Raw genomic sequence first — 22,559 nt, forward strand, 5'->3', positions numbered from 1 at the left:
GGAATGATTGCTCTATTTAAAAAATAAAACCATTTATTTTGTACATGTTACGACGGCCATTAAAATTTGAGACAATCTGAGTGAAACAAGCTTTCCAGTGATGTTAAGAGCCCACTTGGCATGTCTTAGCGACACTCACTTAAAAGGGGAGAGGCATCTTAACTGAAGGTTCCTGCAGTATTATTTCCAGGATGGCATCACTGACTCGATGGACATGAGTCTGAGTGAACTCCGGGAGTTGGTGATGGACAGGGAGGCCTGGCGTGCTGCGATTCATGGGGTCGCAAAGAGTCAGACACGACTGAGCGACTGATCTGATCTGATCTGACCTGATTCCCTCAAATTAATCTTTTTTAGCATTACCCTTCCAGAGGAGCAGGCCGTGGCTTGCCTTTTATGACTGTGCTGTGCTGTGCTGTGCTTACTCAGTCAGTCCTGTCCGACTCTTTGTGACCCCATGGACTGTAGACCGCCAGGCTCCTCTGTCCGTGGGGATTCTCCAGGCAAGAATACTGGAGTGGGTTGCCATGCCCTCCTCCAGGGAATCTTCCCAATGCAGGGAGCGAACCCAGGGATCAAATCCAGGTCTCCTGCATTGCAGGCAGCTTTCTTTACCAGCTGAGCTTCCAGGGAAAGCCCTTTCATGCCTATGTGCTGTAAATTGCACAACCCTGATTTCGGCTGTTTCACAAACATTAGTGCAATCTGCATCTAGATACCTCTTGTCAGTTAATCTTTGCTTAAAACAAGATGTTCCAGTCCAAGTTTGTTACAGAGAGTTACTTTTCTCCAGGTTTTGAAATACATATTGTACAATTTTATATTTATGTGTGTGTGTATATATATATATACACACAATGACATCAACATCTATATTGTTTTGAAAAGTATTTTAACTTCAATTTTGATATGTTATTAGTTTCAGTTTTTTTTTTTTTTTTGCTTTTCAGTTGTATGAGTTTCTTATGTATCTTGGATATTAACCCTTTATGAGGTGTATGATTTGCAAATATTTTCTCCCATTCTATAGGTTACCCTTTTCTCTGTTGATTATTTCCTTTGCTGTGCAGACTTTCTGGTTTGATGTACTCCAACCTATTTCTGCTTTGTGATCTGTGCTTTCAGTGTTGTATCTAAAAAATCCTTGCTCAGAACAGCATCAGGAAACTTTTATCTTCTGTTTTCTTCTAGCGGTTTTATAATTTCAGTTCTTATATTTCAGTCTTAAATCTGTTTTGAACTTATCTTTTTATACAGTATGAAATTAATCTCGTGTTTCTTCTATAGTGATACATTAGCATTTTCTTTTTATTTTACTGATTTTTTTCTCGAAGTTACTCATGTGACAGTAAGTCACTTTGACATTTCTATTTATGTTTTTTGTAAAAAATCTTAGTTGTTACCATGGTTTTGATAATTTGGACATTTAGGAAACATGATAGGGCTTTGATCAAACTTGGATAATGATCTCAGGTGGTGACTCACTCATTCCTTCTTTTTTTCCTGGTAAGAATTGTCTTCCTAGTGACTACTTACAATTTCACTCTAGTACATTGTATAACAATCCAGACTATAATTATGACTAATTTGGTTTTTTTCCTGAGTTTTTAAAGAATATGATTTTAGAAAAAGTCTCTGAGACAGTTTGACCATAAAACAATACTGCAGAGGGAATTAAAAAATGTACAGAGTCATTGGACATGTTCTTAGTTAGTAGATAAGATAAATATAGCTCATGGGATAATCATAAGTAACTTTACACTTTTCGTGTTTTCCAGTGATAGAGGAGCAAGACTTCCTGCTTGAGTGAGGTGTTGAGAACTGAGATGGGATCTTCAGAAAAATAATGAGGTTTGGAAAAACATACTAGTGATATGTAAGTAAAAGTTTAACACAGACTAGTAAAATTAATACGGAAGAGGGGAGATAGGGAAAAGAATAAATACCACTGTAATGAAAAGAGGAAAGGAAGAAGGGTTTATAGTCCATCTCTTTACATGTCAGTTACAAATAATATTTATATAGTGATACATCCATATAGAATACACATACATTTGTCCCATTTTTAAAAAATTGAGTATTTCACAATGTTTAACCACATATTAATAGAATGTTTGGGCTTCTCAGGTGGCGCTAGTGGTAAAGAATCCAGCTGCAATGCAGGAGACTCAAGAAACAGGTTTGATCCCTGGGTCAGGAAGATCCCCTGGAAGAGGCAATGGCAACCCACTCCAGTATTCTTGCCTGGAGAATCCAATGGACAGAGGAGCCGGGTGGGCTGTATAGTCCATGGGGCCACAAAGAGTTGCACATGACTAAGCACATACACACACACACACATATATACATACACATTTATAGATCTACTTAAATTTTCAAATAAAAGTGAATATAATAAAATGCATTGATATTTACAAACACTTAAAAATACTCAATTATCATAATTGTTCTTTTATAGATACAGATTCAGCGTGATGTAAGAATAATGTTTCTAGAACAAAAAGAAAAATACTCATCAATTCCTAAAATTCAAGATTCATGAGGTATTGAATGATAATAAAATCTTTAAAATCTTCAAAAATGAGCTGCATAGTACTGGTAAATGGCATTTTGTGTGTTGTATGCCAAGTCTCTTCAGTTTTGTCTGATTTTTCTCAATCCTATGGACTGTGGCCCGCCAGGTTCCTCTGTCCATGGGATTCTCCAGACAAGAATACTGGAATGGGTTGCCATTCCCTTCCCCGGGGGATCTTCCCAACCCAGGGATCAAACCCACGTCTCTTGTGCCTCTGCATTGGCTGCTGCTGCTGCTAAGTCTCTTCAGTCATGTCCAACTCTGTGCAACCCCATAGACGGCAGCCCACCAGGCTCCCCCATTCCTGGGATTCTCCAGGCAACAACACTGGAGTGGGTTGCCATTTCCTTCTCCAATGCATGAAAGGAAAAGTGAAAGTGAAATCACTCAATGGTGTCTGACTGTTAGTGACCCTGTGGACTACAGCCCACCAGGCTCCTCTGTCCATGAGATTTTCCAGGCAGGAGTACTGGAGTGGCGTGCCATTGCCTTCCCTGCTCTGCATTGGCAGGCAGATTCTTTACTACTAGCGCCACCTGGGAAGCCCTAAATGGTATTTTGAAGCTGATTCAAGCATAAAAGAGAGCCTGCCCTCATAACTTCCCTGTGCCTTGGAACACTGCTTTCTCTAATTATCAGAAGAAAACTCTCTCTTCACGGCTCCTTGGCTTTGCATCAATGTAAAGTGTTGAAATCATTAATTCCACTATATACCAGATGGTACTTAGGGATCACTTCGTAATTAACCTGGCTCTTAAATGGCATTCACTCATTTTTGGTTTTGCTGACATTTTATCAACTAAAGCACATTTCATATTTCAACAGCTTATCAGCTGCATTTTCGACAAACTGGTACAGCAGGGATAATGTTCCTAACCTATAATGAGGCTTCTTGTGCTTCTACTTCAACCTATTTAATTGCTGCAATGATAAGATGAACACTCTATATCTCTAAAGCTTTTTATGATCTCAAATACAGATGACTTAGTGCACTAGTTTTAAGATTTTACATTCAAAACAAATTAAAATCATCGATGTTGAAAGTAAAACTCTTATAATTGCATGTATAATTTAATGCACGTGGATTATAACAGTGAATAAGGCATAAAAATCTGTTGAGCACAAAAATCAACCCCCCTCCTAGAACGCAGTCTACTTTGGAGGTCAGGGCTCTCACATATTACATGTCCTAGATCCAGTCACAAAGACTTCTTGAACCTTGATTTTTCCCTTTGCCAATGAAGATAATCATAGTACTTTCCTTGTGGAATCTTTGAGGATGTTCATCAAAATAGTGCAGTTAAAGTGCTTAGCACAGTATTAGATTGTTATTGTTTAGCTGCTCAGTCATGTCCAAATCTTTTGTGACCCCCTGGAATTTCCCAGGGGATTTCCCAGGAAAGAAGACTGGAGTGGGGTGCTATTTCCTCCTCCAGCAGATCTTTCTGGCCCAAGGATTGAACCAGCATTTCCTGCATTGATGGATTCTTTATCACCGAGCCACCAGGGAAGCCCACGGTATCAGATACTACAATAATAACTCTAAACATATTATGTGGAAACTGTTCTAAATATATATATATATATATATATATATATATAAATTATTGTCTTTGATCTATTTTAAAGTTAGAATTGTCTTCCAGGAGTAATGCACAGCTAGATTAGACCTAAGCCATCTGTATCCCCCAATACCGTGCCAAACTCAGTCAGTCTATCTTGAACAACGGGAGGACGATTTACCACGCCAGGAATATACCTGCTTTGACGCTCCTATCTCACTGGACATTTTCTTAGAACCACACAAGGTTTCTCTGAATAGTCAAATGAATCATTTGCTCTATAACACGCTGTATAACAGCTAACGTCTGGGGGAATAGCCCTTCATAAGAAACTTTATAGAGAATAATGTACAGAAATTACATGCAAATATTTAGTAGATGGAAATATAAAGAGTTTTGAAGTCAGTATCACTGAAGTTCTTATTAGATATTGTGAACTTAACTACAGAATTTTAAAAAGAATTTAATTTGGTTTATATCTATGTAGACTATCTTTTACAAGCAAATCTCTCACTATATTTCCTTAAAATGTCATATTTCCAGTGTGCAATTAATAATGAAGTAATACACACTCTAGTGAGAGTTTGCAATCAGTTATTAAGGGTTATAATTAATAATTCACAAAGAACTAACTCTTCCTTTCTGCATTGTTGGAACAGGCAGATGATGTATTAGAAATTTGCAGTCTTACAGATAGAAAGTAATTATTCACCTGAACTCATTTATTTCAGAGTGGTGCCATTTCTCTAAATATAGCTCAGTTTCACATCTGCGTGCTGACATTGTAATTTAGTAGACATCAAAGCATTATGAGTGGAAGAGTTTTGAATTTGGTGAAAAGATCATTTTTGTGGGGAGCAGACTAAGTATAAGCAAATCATGTGGAAACCATGAGCATTTGTGGGGAAGCAATAGAAGCCCTCTGAGCTTCGTCTAAAACATTTGCTCAGTCATTCACTGCCAAATATTGATCAATCGGCTAAATCAGTCTTTACCCAGTGAGCAAAATAAATATCTTTGTAAAAAAATGAACATTCTTCACGCTGAAGTGGTATATCAGTTTATAAATTGAACAGGCTCTGATGAGCATTAATAAGCTAGCACTGTTGATATGAGTGTGACTAAGACCCAGGTCAATCACTGTGTGACAGTGTAAAGGGCACAGACTGCAAAGTAGGAAAACATTCATTTCAAATTGAGGCTTACTTTGTCCGGTAACCTAGTGGTTACCCTTATCTGATGTTGAATTTTCTAATCTGTGAAACACAGAAAATGATTATGGTACTGTAATACTGCTGTACTAATGGTCCAGGTGCCCAAGATACTGTGAGAGTTCCACAGAAGAACTTGAACTTGTACCATAGATCCAAACCCACTGACAATCCAATTGACACAATATATATGGCCCTGAGGGCTTCCCAGGTGACTCAGTGGGTAAAGAATCTACCTGCAATGCAGGAGATGCAGGAGACATGGGCTTGATCCCTGGGTTGGGAAGATCCCCTGGAGGAGGCCGTGGCAACTCACTTAAGTATTCTTGCCTGGAGAATTGCATGGACAGAAGACTAGAGGGCTACAGTCCATGGGGCTGAAAATAGTAGGGCACAACTGAAGCGACTGAGCACGCAGGCATGCACGTATGACCCTGAAAGACAATCCCTCTGAATCGAAGGCCATTTAAAACAAATTTCAATGACTCCACTCAGGCTCCCTCCACCTCCCACACCTTTCTCATTAGATGTACATAAATGTCTATCACTATGCCAGTCCTTCTGGTGTTTCAGAACAGAATATCTCTTAAACACCACTCAGGATGCATATAAACTCTCTTCTCATTCTTGTCACCATGGTTCTATCTCCACACCATCAGACCATAAAGGCAGACATTCTAGCAAAAGCCTTGGCACCTGCTAACCTCTTGATCTAAAGTGAAGTGAAGTCGCTCAGTCGTGTCGGACTCTTTGCGACCCATGTAGCCTACCAGGCTCCTCTGTTCATGGGGTTTTCCAGGCAATAGTACTGGAGTGGGTTGCCATTTCCTTCTCCAGGGGATCTTCCCAACCCAGGGATTGAACCTGGGTCTCCCACATTGTAGACAGATGCTTTAGCCTCTGAGCCACGAGGGAAGTCTTTGTTGATCTAAGGTACAGCTGAAATGAAGCAGTGAGAGTCATGATATGTTTTAGAGTTGGGATTTCAGCACTTGTTGAGAGATTGACTCTAAAGGGTGAACAAAATTAAGGAAGTACAATTAAGGAGGACTTGTAGATTCTGTGGACGGTGGAGCCAGGTACTGAGACAGGAAAACTAGGAGATGGAAACAGGTCTGGATGAGAGGGTGGAATCATGAGTTCTAATTTACACAGTGATTTTGACATGCCTAATGTATACTGAGCTGAGAAAAGGTGTGTGGGGAAAAAAGATTTACAGAGTAAGCAAAAGCATTAGAATGCAACCTCAATTCAGACAAAAAGAGGTAAACACAAACAAAATAAAATAATGTGAAGACAAAAACAAGGTCTGACAAATAATATGTGGGGGAATTCTTTACTGAGAATTTTAAAGAAATTGTTATTTATTGAGATGTCATTTTGTTGAGATGTAACTAATGGGAAGGAACTAATCATGTAAATCTTGAGGGTAATAGCATTTTAGGCAAAAGAAACAGTGTCCATAGCCTTGAGTTGGCAAAAAACCTGGAATAATCAAGAATAAAGGAAAACCAATGTGACTTGAGAGTACTGAAAGGGCACGTGGATCCATAAGAGGCAAAAAGACTGACTAGAAAAAGAAGTGAAGACTCATGTAGGTGATTTAAGTACTCTGGATTTAATTCTGAAAGTAATGAATAGTCAGTTATTCAAGAACTTAAACAAGAGAGCAGTAATTCCTCACATGGGTTTAAGATCTCCTATATAAGTATGTAAAGAGGCACTTATTTCTTTTTTAATTTCAAGATCCTTTATTTATTTGTTCTTTCAACACCAAACTTCTGGCCCATTCTGCCAGTGCACAAGCTATACAAATGCTTGCTCAGCAGCTCAGGGGTACGCTTTAGTAGCAAGTTTAAAAAGTGAATAAAAATCCATATAAAACAAATATTCAAATAGTTTCCATAGGAACACAGATATGTGTGACTCCCACTCCTAGTCATCCACTTTATTGCAACCTTACTCACACAGACATCTCAAAACTAGCAGTAATTAAGTTAAATGGTCCCTCCCAAATCCTTCAGTTCAGTTCAGTTCAGCAGCTCAGTTGTGTCCAACTCTTTGCGACCCCATGAATTGCAGCACGCCAGGCCTCCCTGTCCACCACCAACTCCCAGAGTTCACCCAAGTCCATCGAGTCAGTGATGCCATCCAGCCATCTCATCTTCTGTCGTTCCCTTCTCGTCCTGCCCCCAATCCCTCCCAGCATCAGAGTCTTTTCCAATGAGTCAACTCTTCGCATGAGGTGGCCAAAGTACTGGAGTTTCAGCTTTAGCATCATTCCTACCAAAGAACACCCAGGACTGATTTCCTTTAGAATGGACTGGTTGGATCTCCTTGCAGTCCATGAGACTCTCAAAAGTCTTCTCCAACACCACAGTTCAAAAGCATCAATTCTTCGGTGCTCAGCTTTCTTCACAGTCCAACTCTCACATCCATACATGACTACTGGAAAAACCATATCTTTGACTAGACGTACCTTTGTTGGCAAAGTAATGTCTCTGCTTTTTAATATGCTATCTGGGTTGGTCATAACTTTCCTTCCAAGGAAGAGCTAAATACACAGACAACCCCTATAAGAATGGAATCAGGAGAGGAAGTGAGAAAGTAGTTACATTCAAGACATACTTAGCATGAAACAAAGTATATATCAATATATTAAAAAATGCTATATAGAGAGTTGGCACATACTAGTACTAATGAAATTATTTATATAATTTTTGTATTTTTATAGTATGATCACTTTCCTTGAAACATATGTACAGTGGTAAAACTAATTAGGAATACTTCTTTTTCATTGAAACAATTGTCTCCTTTGGATACTCTTTTGCATTCAGGTTGATAAAATTAGGATACAGATATCTTTTCCTAGGCCTTCATTTTCAGTCTCTGTCTTACTTAAAGCTGAAAGGAGTCTCTTGTAAACAGCATATAGTTGGGTCTGTTTTTTAAAATTAATTTATTTTTAATTGGAGAATAACTGCTTTACAATATTGTATTGGTTTCTGCCTTACATCAAAAAGAATCAGTCATAGGGATATATATGTTCCCCCACTCTTGAACCTTCCTCCCACCTCCCACCCCATCCCACCCCTGTAGCTTGTCACAGGTTGAGCTCCCTGTGTTATACAGCAAGTTCCCATTAGCTATGTATTTTACACATGGTAATGTATTTATTTCAGTGCTACTCTCTCAGTTCAGCCCACCCTTCTCCTGCCCTGCTGAGTCCACGAGACTATCCTGTATGTCTGAGTCACTATTCCCTCCCTGCAAATACGTTCATCAGTACCATTTTTCTAGATTCCACATGTATGCATTAATATACAATACTTGGTTTTTCCTCTTTCTGACTGGCTTCACTCTGTGTAACAGGCTCTAGGTTCACCACCTCACTGGAAATGACACAGAACTCTAGGTCTTTGATTGAGGAATGTATTCCATCTACACTTAAAGTTAATTATTGATAGTTATGGACATACTATTGTTATTTTTGCTAATGTTTTCTGGGATGGGTAAATCTATGAAGTAATCGATGTGCTAATCAAATTGACTGTATCACATTGTATACTTTAAATATATTCCAATTTTGTTTGTCACTTATAACTCAATAAAGCTTAAAAGTATAATAGAAATAACAGGTGCATCTCACATTTTTTTTCTTGTTTATTTAGGATTTTGCTACTGTTGTAAAATATTCTTAATCTTAGTTTTTAAGAAAGCAACATTTGTGATCTTGGGTGAATTATTTTATTTCATTTCACTGTTTTTGAAAAATCTTGTGATCAGCAAAGTTCTTTGTTGTTTGCTTAAAAACAAATTAATATCAAGAAATTCATTAACACTTTGCAGTAAATACATGATTTTTTTTCTAATTACTGTGTTAACCTGAAAACATGGTTATTAGAAACTCAGTCCTAAAATCTGATGCAAGTGAATTTATCTGTAGAATTCATTATTACCAATGCTTGTTTTGGACATGAAAACTCCATTCGGAGTTAAAGAATACTTTCCAGTCTGTATACACTAATTAGGGTAATCAATTGCTCCATTAGAAAGGATATGATATTCCAGGCATTGTTATTCCTAAGTGCCATTCTCCTGATGCTTTTAATAGTTTCATTTATTAACAAAAGCCAACAGTTATATAAAGAGTATACAGATTTCCCCTAGTCTGACCATATGCTACCATTCTAAACAAGTATTCTAAACCAATGGAGGGGAGATAATTGGAAGAGTTTACACTGGGGAGGCTGCAAGGACATGAGTCCTAAAATCTGTGCCAGTAGATACTTATTTTACAGCATTTTCTTAGTTGATTGACCATTAAATTGATATACTTTTATATATATACAATAATATAGCAAAAGATATTTGAGGGCATTTCTTTCATGTTACATTACAGTAATAATAAAACTTAGGGTGTACATGCTCAGTTGCGTCCAACTCAGCAGCCCCAAGGACTGTAGCCCACCAGGCTCCTCTATCCATGGAATTTTCCTGGCAAGAATACTGGAGTGGGGTGCCATTTCTTCCTCTAGGGGATCTTCCCGACCCAGGGATCGAATCTGCATCTCCTGCATTGGCAGGTGGATTCTTTACCACTAGTGCCACCTGGGAAGCCCTACTTAGGGTAGTCTAAGAAATCAAAAGCATGGAACGATTAGGCAGCAGAAGCAAGAATTGCCCATGATGAGAGAATAAGTATAAGAATTAAAGTGTCAAGTCAGTGAGGAAGCTTAGTGGTTAAAACTTACAGGCTTTGAGTCAGACTACCTGCATCTAGCTCTTTCCTGTTATGTGCTCAGTCACCCAGTCCATGTCAACTCTTTTTGACCCCATGGACTGTAGCCCACCAGGCTCCTCTGTGCATGGGATTCTCCAGGCAAGAATACTGGAGCGGGTTGCCATTTCCTTCTCCAGGGGATCTTCCTGACCCAGGGATCAAACTCGGGTCTCCTGTATGGCAGGTGGATTTTTTTTTTACCACTGAACCACCTGAGAAACCCCAGATCTTTCCTAGTAAGTTTATTTTGGGCAACTTAATTAATATTGCCATAGTTTATTTTACTAAATTTATAAGACAGGGATAATAATTATACCAATTTCATAAGGCTGTTGAGAGGGTTTTTAAATTGATAATATATGTTTGAAAAAATAAGAACTCTGTATGGTAAGTGGTATAGATGTTTCAAGTACTCCTATTATCATCAGAAGGTCCCTTCATGCCATCTACTTAAGAAGCTCTCTATATTTCTTTAATCCGGATGTTCTCAGGGAGTGACTATATGATGGATTCTGCTTATTTTGTTGTCTGCATGAGTTCTGTTGATGAGAGAGATGATTTATTCCAGTATGCTACTAGTGTCTTGGATAATTATAGTGATAGTGTGTATCATAATTATTCTTGACTTTAATGAAATTTCTTCTAACATTTCATCATTAAGTATTTTGTTTACAGCAATTTCTGGTAGATAATTTTCAGCAAGCTGAGAAAATATCTTTCCATTTATAGAAAATTAAAAGCTCTTTCCTTGTTTAATCAGAAATGAATACTCAATTTTAACAATATCTTATTAGTAGGTCCATTTTTGAGTCCCTTAAATGAGGATGGCATTCTATTTATATATAATTGATTTACATATTCCAGATGCTATTTACCTCTAGCATAGATTTACTTAATACTTTTCCCCACTTCTACCATAGAAATTCAGATCTATGGGGTTTCGTGTGTGTGTGTGTGTGTGTGTGTGTGTGTGAGTTGCTCAGTCATTTCCAACTCTTTGTGACCCCATGGACTGTAGTCTGCCAGGCTCCTCTTTCCATGGAATTTTCTAGGCAAGAATACTGGAGTGGGGTGCCATTTCCTTCTCCTGGGGATCTTTCCAACCCAGGGATTGAACCCAGACCTCCTGCATTGCAGGCAGATTCTTTACTGTCTGAGCCACCAGGGAAGCCCCTATTAGGTGGACTTTCCTTGTGGCTCAGATGGTAAAGAGTCTGCCTATAATGTGGGAGACCCAGGTTCAATCCCTAGGTTGGGAAGCTCTTCTGGAGAAGGAAATGGTGACCCACTTCAGTGTTCTTGCCTGGAAAATCCCATGGACGGAGGAGCCTGGTAGGCTTATAATTCATGGGGTCACAAAGAGCTGGACATGACTGAGCAACTTCACTTTTACTTTTCACTTTTTCTCTGAATTTCATCTCTTATTTTTGATCTTGCTAGAGTGGGTTTAACATATTGCTTATTTGTGTAGCAGGATCAACACTAGCCAAGAAGATTAAAGGCAGTCTCTCTGTAAATTCACTGATATATTTTGTATATATTAGTACGCCTTCATAATTTTTATCCATTGTAAAATCTAAAAATTATGTATTGGTTAATACATCTTCCATCCCATTTTGTTTTGTCCACTCCACACATTCAAGCCTAAGTCCTCTTCTCATCTGAAAACACCTGCCCTACCTCCTCCTACAAAATGTCTCAAGGAGATATATGACTTAAAAAAGAAGCACCAAAAAAAACCCAAAACGGATTCTGAATCATACTTTCCTCATCATATCTTCATCACAATTGTGATCCTTGTACCACTACCATGCAATCTGCTTACTAAACAAAAGCTCTGGACATCAAAATTGAGCTCTGGTCTTCCCCAAGCCCTCACACATTCCAGTATCCATTGCAGAAAGTCAGGAAGCTTTGTGATTTAATTCCATATTTATCTGAATCTAATGACTTATTTCTCCCTGCACAGCCACTTTCCACTGCAATCTAACATCTCATTTCTGATCCCTGTCTGCTCCCGCACTTCTGCCTGAACTACTGCAAAGGACCCAGGAGGACTTCTGTCCCCTTTCCATCCAGTCTACACAGCCATCCAAGTCATCGATGTGAAATATGAATCAGATGATGTGTCTAGTTTGCTGAAGATTTGCTTATAGCTTATGAAGCTTTGTTTATAGCTTATGAAGCCCTGCTTAACTTGGTCTCCATGTAAATTTTCGACCTCATCCCTTATCTCTCTCACTCATTTGATCATCATCTTCATTCACAGCAAATCAATCCTTGCTGTGTCCATTTCACCATTAAAAAATTTATTTTGTTACATTTTATTTTCTATTCTCTGCTTTTGTAAACCTGTTCCTACTCTTTCTGGCACCCTTCTAACACATACCCCTTTATATATTACATTTTGCACTGATTTTACTTTATTTTTTACTTGGCATTAAATTTTTGAGATCTGTTCATATTTATATTATGCATATAATAGACACATACATATATAATTTAGGGGCAACTTGGTGTTGGAGAAGACTCTTGAGAGTCCCTTGGACTGCAAGGAGATCCAACCAGTCCATTCTGAAGAAGATCAGCCCTGGGATTTCTTTGGAGGGAATGATGTTGAAGCTGAAACTCCAGTACTTTGGCCACCTCATGCAAAGCGTTGACTCATTGGAAAAGACTCTGATGCTGGGAGGGATTGGGAGCAGGAGGAGAAGGGGATGACAGAGGATGAGATGGCTGGATGGCATCACCGACTCGATGGATATGAGTCTGAGTGAACTCTGGGAGTTGGTGATGGACAGGGAGGCCTGGCGTGCTGCAATTCATGGGGTCGCAAAGAGTCGGACACGACTGAGCGACTGAACTGAACTGAACTGAATGCAAGTACTTGGTGAACCGTACTCAGATTTTATATTCAGCACTATTTAAGGACAGCAGGATTCCTTTTAAAATAGTTTCTATTTTATATAATTAGAAATTTGTATAGCCTATGGCTGGAAATCAAAACCAATAAATTCATCGTCACCAAGTTTTATCTACAGAAATTTTAATGCTAGTGAATAATTCTCTTTTTGCCTGTCCTCAAATTTGTCAGGCCTTCTGCCATGCCAGAAAGTGACTTTCCCTACTGTGAATGCTTCGAGATACTGTAGCAGTTTCCTGGGAAGGCACTGGTCCCACAAAGGAATGACAAGAATGTTGCACCATAGTTCATGTTCTGAATAAAGTTTATCTTCATATATTATCCTCAGGACATATACTTATTGTGCAATTGATTTGTACAATTATAACCTGACCAAAAAAAGAGAACAGGTCCTTTTTGAATGCAAGCAAATAACTATACTGCTATGAAAAGCAGAGTTACTTCCTACAAGTGTTTCCGTGGGGTCAGTGAGAACACAATGTCAATCCAGCAGTGTTTTATTTCAGTTTATGTAAGCACTGTGTACAAAAATTAGAACTAGATTAGGAAGGATGTGAAAGATTGTCTCATTGCCTCTCAGAATATAGACATATTATATTCTACATAGAATATAGAATATTGTGCTATAGTAGCACAATAGCAACGATATTCCAAAACAGATAATCCAAATTATATTCTCATTATTATTGTTATTATTTTCATTTATATTATTTGTTTTTTGTAAGAATCTGGATTTAAGCAGCTCTCATTATGTCTCCTACTTGGGATGAAAAGAAATTTATGGAAATCCTCACTCTGTCCCTGGAAGAGTCCTGCCATCATCTATTAGAATGGTGATGTCAGCTCAGACTGAACAGTCTGTGTCCATGAATCTGTTCCTCGCAGTTTGTGATTACAATGACTTTGTATGGTCTTTGACACTAGTCTCTGAAATTATCCTTTCTTGCCTGGGAAAAACAAATGCCATGTATTAATAAAAAGATAGATGACTCTAGGTAATGTATTAGAGTTAACTAACACAGTTAGCTGTTCCATTAACAGTTTACTGTTTTCCTTTCAACTGTTTGAAAGGAAAATAGTAAAATTGCTGTTTGAATAGGAGTGAACTGAAGGTGAGGGGAAAATAAAAGACTGGAAAAAAAAACGCTTGAGAAGTTTTGCTGGGAGGGAGGGAAAACAAATCTGAAGGTAACCCCAGGAGGATGAGGGGCTAAGAAAGGGGTTTAGTTGCAACGTTACTTTTTATTCTTCCCTGAGTTGCAGCAAATTTAATAGCAAGTGAGAAAGAACTATCTGAAAGGCTTAAACTCTATGAGAGATAAGGGATAAACTTTGGGGTAAGGTTTATGAAAGAGAGAGAGGCAAGTTTCTGAGCAAAGGGATTAGTCTTTGATAGGAAGAAAAACTCCACTACTTTATCAGAGGAAAATAGGTTTCTATATTTGGTTTGAGAAAGTGAGAGCACGCCTGTCTGGACCATCTATTTTCTCTATGCAGTGAGAAGTAAGGTCATTTTCTGCGAAAAATAGATGAGAAGGTTTAGAAATTTGAGGAAGTGGCACAATAGTAAAGAACCCACCTGCCAATGCAGGAGCCACAAGAGACACAGGTTCAGTCCCTGGGCCAGGAAGATCCCCTGGAGGAGCACACTGGAGTGGCAACCCACTCCAGGATTATTGCCTGGAGAATCCCACAGAGGGAGGAGCCTGGAGGGCTACAATCAATGGGATCACAAAGAGTCAGATACAACGTAGCATTATACCCACACAGTCACACACAGGGAAGGCTTGAAATGGTCTGTATAGAACCTTAGTGAGTAAACTGAAAAAAATAGATATTAGAAAATCAGAGGCACATACAGGAACTCAAATGAGTTTTCAAATTATGAATTTTCAAATGCATATAGATATTCCAATATGCTCTTCATAGGTAGAACATAAGTTATAAAAATAGGCCTCAAAGTATTTAAATATTTTAAAATCATTTAGAGTAAGGTCTTTCCCCAAAGAGAATTAAATTAGAAATAAATAACACAAGATTTAAAAATAACCAGCAACTTAAAAATTATATATTTTAACTTTAACATATAAATAAAAGAGAAAGTGTGATAGAGAGTTTTACAAATAATATAAGTACTAAGAGAAAGGAGGACATCACTAAACATCTTATAATATTAAAACCTAATAAAAGAAAATGAAGAGCTTTACGGTAACAACTTCAGCAACTTGGAGGAAATGGAAAAAATTACCTTAAATATCCAAACTTTTTAAACTGACACAAGAAGAAATAGAAACTCTGTATCTCTATACCTTCAAGAAATTGAATTTCTAGTGAAAATCTTCCTATAGAGAAAATTATAGGCTGCAGTGACTTCACTAGTAAATTATATCGGGTTTTCCAAAGTGTTCATAATGGCTTTTGAATAACATCTTACAGAAAAACCCAGATGAACTTTTTGGACAATCCAATATAAAATGTTTAAAGAAGACTTAACACCAAGCTTACATAAATGCATTAAAAAATAGTGAACCTGTAAGAACCCTATTTTCAAATAAGGTCACACTCTGAGGTGCGGTGAGTGAGGACCTCAGCATATCCTCTGAAGTGAAGCGAAGTTGCTCAGTCGTGTCCAACTCTTTGTGACCCCATAGACTGTAGCCTACCACAGATTGTAGCCTACAGGCTTCTCCGTTCATGGGATTTTCCAGGCAAGAGTACCAGAGTGGGTGGCCATTTTCTTCGCCAGGGGATCTTCCCGACCCAGGGATGGAACCCAGGTCTCCCGCATTGCAGGGATACACTTTACCCTCTGAGCCACCAGCAAAGCCCTATGGAGGGCACAATTCAACCCATGACCGGTATTTACATGGAGTCCACTCTAAAGAAAACGATTACTATATAAAGAATAAAGTATAAAAGTTCACCTTCTTAAAAGAATGCAGGGAGTACTTAGACAAAAATCTAAGTGGAGACGTAAAATCGCAGCGGCAAACCAGCAGCTCTGGGCAGGCTTATCGGACCTCTCCTGGGCAATCACGCACGTGTGATCAACTGATGCAGCGACTAGGGCTGCATTTTCTAGGATGGCCTCACTCTCACATGTGACACTTGCTCACCACCCAACTTGCTTGCGAGCCTGGCTTCTTCCAACAGTAGTAGCGTCCCAGGAGAACGCAAGTCTTAAAGGGCAAGCACTTTTCAAGTCTCTGCCTGCCTTACATTGGCTGTAATTCTATTGGCCAAAGCAGGCAACAAGGTGGAGTCTAGAATCAACCCAGCTCCGCCCAGTCGCTCAGTCGTGTCCGACTCTTTGCGACCCCACGGACTGCAGCATGCCAGGCTCCCCTGTACATAACCAACTCCCAGAGCTTGCTCAAACTCATGCCCATCAAGTCGGTGATGCCATCCAACCATCTCATCTTCTGTCGTCCCCTTCTCCTCCCGCCTTCAATCTTTCCCGGGCAGCAGGGTCTTGGGAATAAATCAGTTCTTCATATCAGTGAGTCTGCTTCGAAACAACCCAAGGAAGCAGATAAAGACATGAAAACCAATTGCAGCCTGCAGCTGACACACCCTCGGTGAAACCCAGTAAATCACACTGGGCGTGAAGACAGGTGACTGGCTTCTTCCCAACAGAATGTGGAAAGGGTGCTAGAATGCCACTCCCTTCATTAATTTCATTATACAGCAAAGGTAGGGGGGTCACAGCTGTGATTATGTCATAATAATGTGCTTTATCCAACTGAAGAGATCTATTTTCCTGTTGTTCTGGAAGCATCAAAACCTACATCAAGGGCCACAGAGCAGGGAACTGTGGATGACCTCCACACCTGAGACTGGATCCAGTAAGAAGTCAAGACTCTCAGTCAAAAATCCACAAGGAAATGAATTCTCCAACAAACTGAATGAGCCCCGAGGGAGACCCTCCCTTATGTGGAGACTCTAAATGAGAACAAAGCTGGCTGACACCTTGATTACAGCTCTGTGACCCTAAGCAAACCATGCTCAGACTTCTACTTCATGGAAACTGCAAGATAATGAAAGTGTGTTGCTTTAAGTCACTAGTGAGTGAGTGAATGACTGAGTGAAATTCTCTACCAACTGAGCTATCAGGGGAGCCCTTAAGTCACTAGGCACATGGTAAATTGCTAAACTAATATAGGAACCCTACTGAAAAATATCTACCACAGCCAGTTAACAGTGAAGGCCTCTATATCCTGCACCTCTCTTCTGATCTAAATCTTCGCGTTCTTTTCTCTTATATGGCTCTTCATAAAAAACCACTATATCCCATGAAGTCTTCTCCAATAAGGGCTTTTTTTCTCTTCTTTACATTCAGTAAGTTCCATATAGAAAACCATGAATAAATCTAAAATGTACTCCTCCATTCCTGCATGTGTAGCTGGAGAAAAACAAACAAAAAAAATTGTGCTAACTGCAATCATAATTAATCCATGAACATCAACAGTAAGACAACTTTTAAAGAAGCCCAGCACGAGTACACATTTCCATCACCCAGTCTTACCTCAGCTCCTTTTTAAACATCCAACAGCTTCTCCCCATCTTCCCTAGAAACAGATGACCTGTTTTCTATACCACTGAGAAAATAAGAGCAATTGAAAGTTCTTTCATAATTTTCCATTTCCAGATTCTTTGCGCATACAACCTACTTCAGAGAAACAAGTAACCCACACAATGCCTCTGTATGCTTCAGATTTTTCCCTTAAGGGAAGAGCTTTTGGTATTGGGAAGAGCTTTTGGTATTAGTTATTTATTCATTTTTAATGATACAATCACAATTACAGTAAATAAAAAACATTACTTTTAAGTTACTTTGAATTACATTATTAAATAAAAATAACATAAATCAAAATTTTAATCATATTTGAAAAAATTTGAAGTCATTGAAGTATATTGATTGTTTTTTACAAAATATATTTATGGGTGTTGAAGTATCTGTATTTCTTAGGGGAAAAAGTAATAAAAGAGACTGTGACTTAGGAATGGCAAACTAAAATGAATTTTATTTGCCTTTTTTCTCATATTTTGCTATAATCAGTAGGTACTTATTATTTAGAGTAACTTTTTTATGCTACAATAGAGGGACATTTGCAAAAGCATCAAGGGCTGTGTGAGTATTTGATATCTCAGAGCCCTGGTCTGAAACCTTTTTGGTGGAAAATTCATTAGCAGTTGCTTAGCAACTGAGATATTTGGGTGTACTGAGAATCACTTGACATGTTTTCAGTGGAAAATATTGCCATAGGGAGTAAAAAACTGAGATTTGGAATTTGTCTCTGAAATTTTAAAAAGCATTACTTGTTTTTTATTAGTAAAATATTGTATTTGAAAGACATTTTGAAAACAAGATTTTTAAGATTGGGTTTCAATGTTTCATTTCACACAACACAACAAAAAAGCAATTATCAAATAATAAAAAAGTTATTTGCTTATGAAACTCCTGAATCTAATATAATATTTTTTATAGAAAATAATATCTTTAAATCCAAATTATAACAAGGAAGAGTTACTGACTGACTTAGTTGGTGACAGTTATTTCACATAAAATTAATGGCCACCTAAATAGGGACAAGCTCTCAGAATGTATTTACTAGAAAAGAAATCTTATTGTCAGGAAACACTAGAACTTGATTTCAAAAATATGTGTATACATATAATATACACATACACATATAATTTAGGGGCAACTCAACATGAAATTAGCAATTAACATGAAAAATTAGTTTGAGAGGGATATGAATGTAGAACTAAGGGCCCCAAATTAGAAAAAAAAAATGTTGAAAAAATATAGAGGCTCTTCAAAATTTACTATTTGAGTCCATAATTGTGCTAGTGAGGAATAGATAATATTTAAAGCATGCCTTGTTGTCTATACTTACCACAGTATTTGCAGTCAGAGGACAGAGAAACTACACAAGTTCAAGAGACCTGTTAGTAGGAAAAACAAACATCAGTTTCCAGCAGAGCTGTCAGTCGGTCTCCTTCTGTAAGCATCTACAGAGTGTGAGGGGAGGTCACTGAACAAGAGAAGAAAAGGACAGAGGGCCTGTGACTTAACTAAAATCACCTCCAAAAGCAGAAAATTCACTGTAAGTGCAAAAATGCCAGCAAGAGCCCCGGTGGGTCACCTGCGGGGAAAGCATCTGATAGCATATAAGAACCAAAGAGGGAGCCTCATAAAGGCATTGGTTCTTGAAAAGTGAAAGATAAAAAGGCATATGGAAAGGATAAAAATGGTAAGATGGCACAACACCCCTCCCAACTTCCATGAATTAAATTAAAAAGTAAATGTTGCCACACTGAGACTATTCAATAAAGAATATTATATGGCCAATTTTGGTCCACAAAATACAGTCTTTATCTATACAAAGTTACCATAAGAAGAAAACAGAAAATGAGAATCAAAGCATTTAAGCAAATAAAATTGCTTTCCCTCCAACTAAATAACTCAAAAAACAAACAACACCCCCAACTCCAAAACAAACACAACAGAGGAGAAGAAAAGTATAAAATGATATGAAACTTTAATTAAACATTCTCAGCAAGCAGTGGGGGATATGAAGAAAACCTTGAGTTAGAATTTTGAAATTCAGAATAGAAATGTAAACTGTTAATGAAAGAGAAAAATGAAATGAGAATTAAATGAATTTAGGAACTATAAGGTAAAAAGACAAACATAATTTCAAAAATGAAGACAATTTATATGTTGACCAAGGGAGAAGAGAGTGAACTGCATATTTGCTAAGGGAACCAGCAAAGAAAAACAGAAAGCAGGGAAGTGAAAATAAAGAATTTAAGTATTTGAGAAGAAAATGGATAAAATAGAAGATAACTATTAAAAAAAGGATATAATTAGATGAAGTACTCAAATAAATTGAAACAAACATTATTAATATTTACAATCATTATTAAATAAGACTTTCAAAAATTAAGAAGACCTGTATCCACGTATTGAAATGGCTACTGGAAGCAACTCTCCAGACTGTCCTTTTCAAGGGTGTTTAGATAGCATGGAGCTGTGGAAGCTGGATCCAAGATCGCTCCATAGAACAGGTCAGAATTGCTCACTGCGCTTTATACAACGTTTCCTCAGGGTTTCTCTCCTGTAACAGTGCCCGTTGAATGTGAGTGCCTCCTAGTCCTTTGCATCAATCACTCCCTGGAAACTATACTCATGGGAACCAGTGTAAAAATGTTGAAACTCTACCTTCAGCTATTCCTGTGAGTAATAAATTATCCTCCAGGTCTAACCCAGGAATCCTGGGTCTGCTAGTATCTGTGTCAGGCTACTTTGTTAGTTCGCATGCAAACAGAATAATATCTCTAGACATCTAGAGTTCTTGATATAATTATCGCAAAACAATTTGACTTTTATAAATAAGAGGACAAATTTTCCACTCTTAAAAATATCCATTCTGCCTCCTGTTAGCGTGCCTCAGGCTGTGATGGTGCTTCACTTGTTTCCTTTTTGTAAATCATTCTCACTTCTTCAGATGATCATTTTTGACTATAATCCTTATAATTCTTGCCATCAAACTGTAGCTTGCCATTCAGTTCAGTTCAGTCGCTCAGTCGTGTCCAACTCTTTGTGACCCCACGAATCGCAGCACACCAGGCCTCCCTGTCCATCACCAACTCCCAGAGTTCACTCAGACTCACATCCATCGAGTCAGTGATGCCATCCAGCTACCTCATCCTCCGTTGTCCCCTTCTCCTCCTGCCCCCAATCCCTCCCAGCATCAGAGTCTTTTCCAATGAGTCAACTCTTTGCATGAGGTGGCCAAAGTACTGGAGTTTCAGCTTGAGCATCATTCCTTCCAAAGAAATCCCAGGGCTGATCTCCTTCAGAACAGACTGGTTGGATCTCCTTGCAGTCCAAGGGACTGTCAAGAGTCTTCTCCAACACCACTGTTCAAAAGCATCAATTCTTTGGCACCCAGCTTTCTTCACAGTCCAACTCTCACATCCATACACGACCATTGGAAAAACCATAGCCTTGACTAGATGGACCTTTGTTGGCAAAGTAATGCCTCTGCTTTTCAATATGCTATCTAGGTTGGTCATAACTTTTCTTCCAAAGAGTAAGCGTCTTTTAATTTCATGGCTGCAGTCACCATCTGCAGTGATTTTGGAGCCCAAAAAAATGAAGTCTGACACTGTTTCCACTGTTTCCCCTAAACTAAAAAGAGGCTTTTTAGTTCCTCTTCATTTCCTGCCATAAGGGTGGTGTCATCTGCATGTCTGAGGTTATTGATATTTCTCCCGGCAATCTTGATTCCACCTTGTGCTTCTTCCAGCCCAGCGTTTCTTAAGCTTGCCATTACTCCTATTAAAATGGAGTCCAGGAACTTCCCTGGTGGCTCACGGGTAAAGAGTCCATCTGCCAATGTAGGAGATGCGAGTTCAAACCCTGGTCTGGGAAGACTTCACATGCCAGGGAGCAACTAAGCCCGTGCATCACAACTACTGAGCCTGTGTTCTAGATTCTGGGAGCCACAACTAGTGAGCCCATGTGCCTCAACTACTGAAGCATGAGCTCCTACAGCCTGTTCTCCTCAACAAGAGAAGCCACCCCAGTGAGAAGCCTGCATACCAAAACTAGAGAGTAACCTGCACAGGACCAAAGACCCAGCACAGACGAAAATACTTAAATATTAATAAAAAAATGGAATCCACCAGTCTCAAAGGAAATTGGCCAACTCCTCCAAAAACTTAGTAATAAAAAGTATAAATAACGAAAACAACAAAAAGTTAAGGTCCACTGGTCACCCTTAGGACCGCAATTGCTGTTTGAAACTGAATCGGCGTGCTTAGGGCGCCCGTGTCATTTCTCAGTTGTGCTTGTCAATGAGGCCTTGAGTCCCCAGGGCCCCACTGAGAACTTGGCTCATAGTCGAGATGCATTAATTAACATGAAATAGATGAGGACACATTAAGTAAAAAAAATGTCTAAAGAGATCTTTTATGAGAAGAGGTACATCCAATAAAATTTTATTTCCCATAGTTTGAAAATCTTTCCTGCACATCCACTGAGTCTGGGCTGGGGATATTAGCCTTAAAGAAGTACTCATTTTATTAAGTTGACATGAAATCTTTTTTCAATTGGCTCAAGCAATTACTCCAGGTGCCACCACCCTTCCTCCATTTAAACCATTGTATGTCCAGTTTGAAGTATATGGTTCCTGTCCAATTGCTTTATAATGGATTTTCATTAGTCTCTCTCTCTCTTTTTTTTTCATAGCTTTGGAAAATTCTCTTTCAGATCGCACCTGATAAATACAACAAAGCTTTAGAGCCACTCTTACTCAACACCTGCATTTATCCTGAGCAGCTAGAAGTAAGCCCAGCCATGCCTGTGCCACTCTCCCGTCTGGAAGACTGACCACATGTTATAACGGCTGTGTGTGATTGCTCTGAATGTCATCTACAAATTGGCACTTGTCAGGCTTCCCTGGTAGCTCAGCTGGTATAGAATCTACCTGCA

At 38.6% G+C, this 22,559-nt stretch overlaps 1 long non-coding RNA gene across 2 annotated transcripts; it reads right to left on the reverse strand.

The window, feature by feature from the left end:
• Positions 1-7,075: 7,075 nt before the first annotated feature.
• Positions 7,076-20,179, reverse strand: LOC147345888 (uncharacterized). 2 transcript variants are annotated; one of them, XR_015153405.1, is made up of 4 exons: positions 20,014-20,179; positions 18,955-19,003; positions 17,580-17,652; positions 7,076-7,921 (listed from the first exon to the last, which is right to left on the reverse strand). It is a non-coding gene; the product is annotated as an uncharacterized LOC147345888 (long non-coding RNA). The 2 variants fall into 2 exon arrangements; XR_015153404.1 differs by having other exon boundaries at positions 15,979-17,652.
• Between the last annotated feature and the right edge of the window lie 2,380 nt (positions 20,180-22,559).

Source organism: Bos grunniens, chromosome 24 (genome assembly GCF_055505025.1).
Source record: "Bos grunniens cultivar Pamir isolate PY7600 chromosome 24, Bosgru_T2T1.0, whole genome shotgun sequence".
Lineage (NCBI taxonomy): Eukaryota > Metazoa > Chordata > Mammalia > Artiodactyla > Bovidae > Bos > Bos grunniens.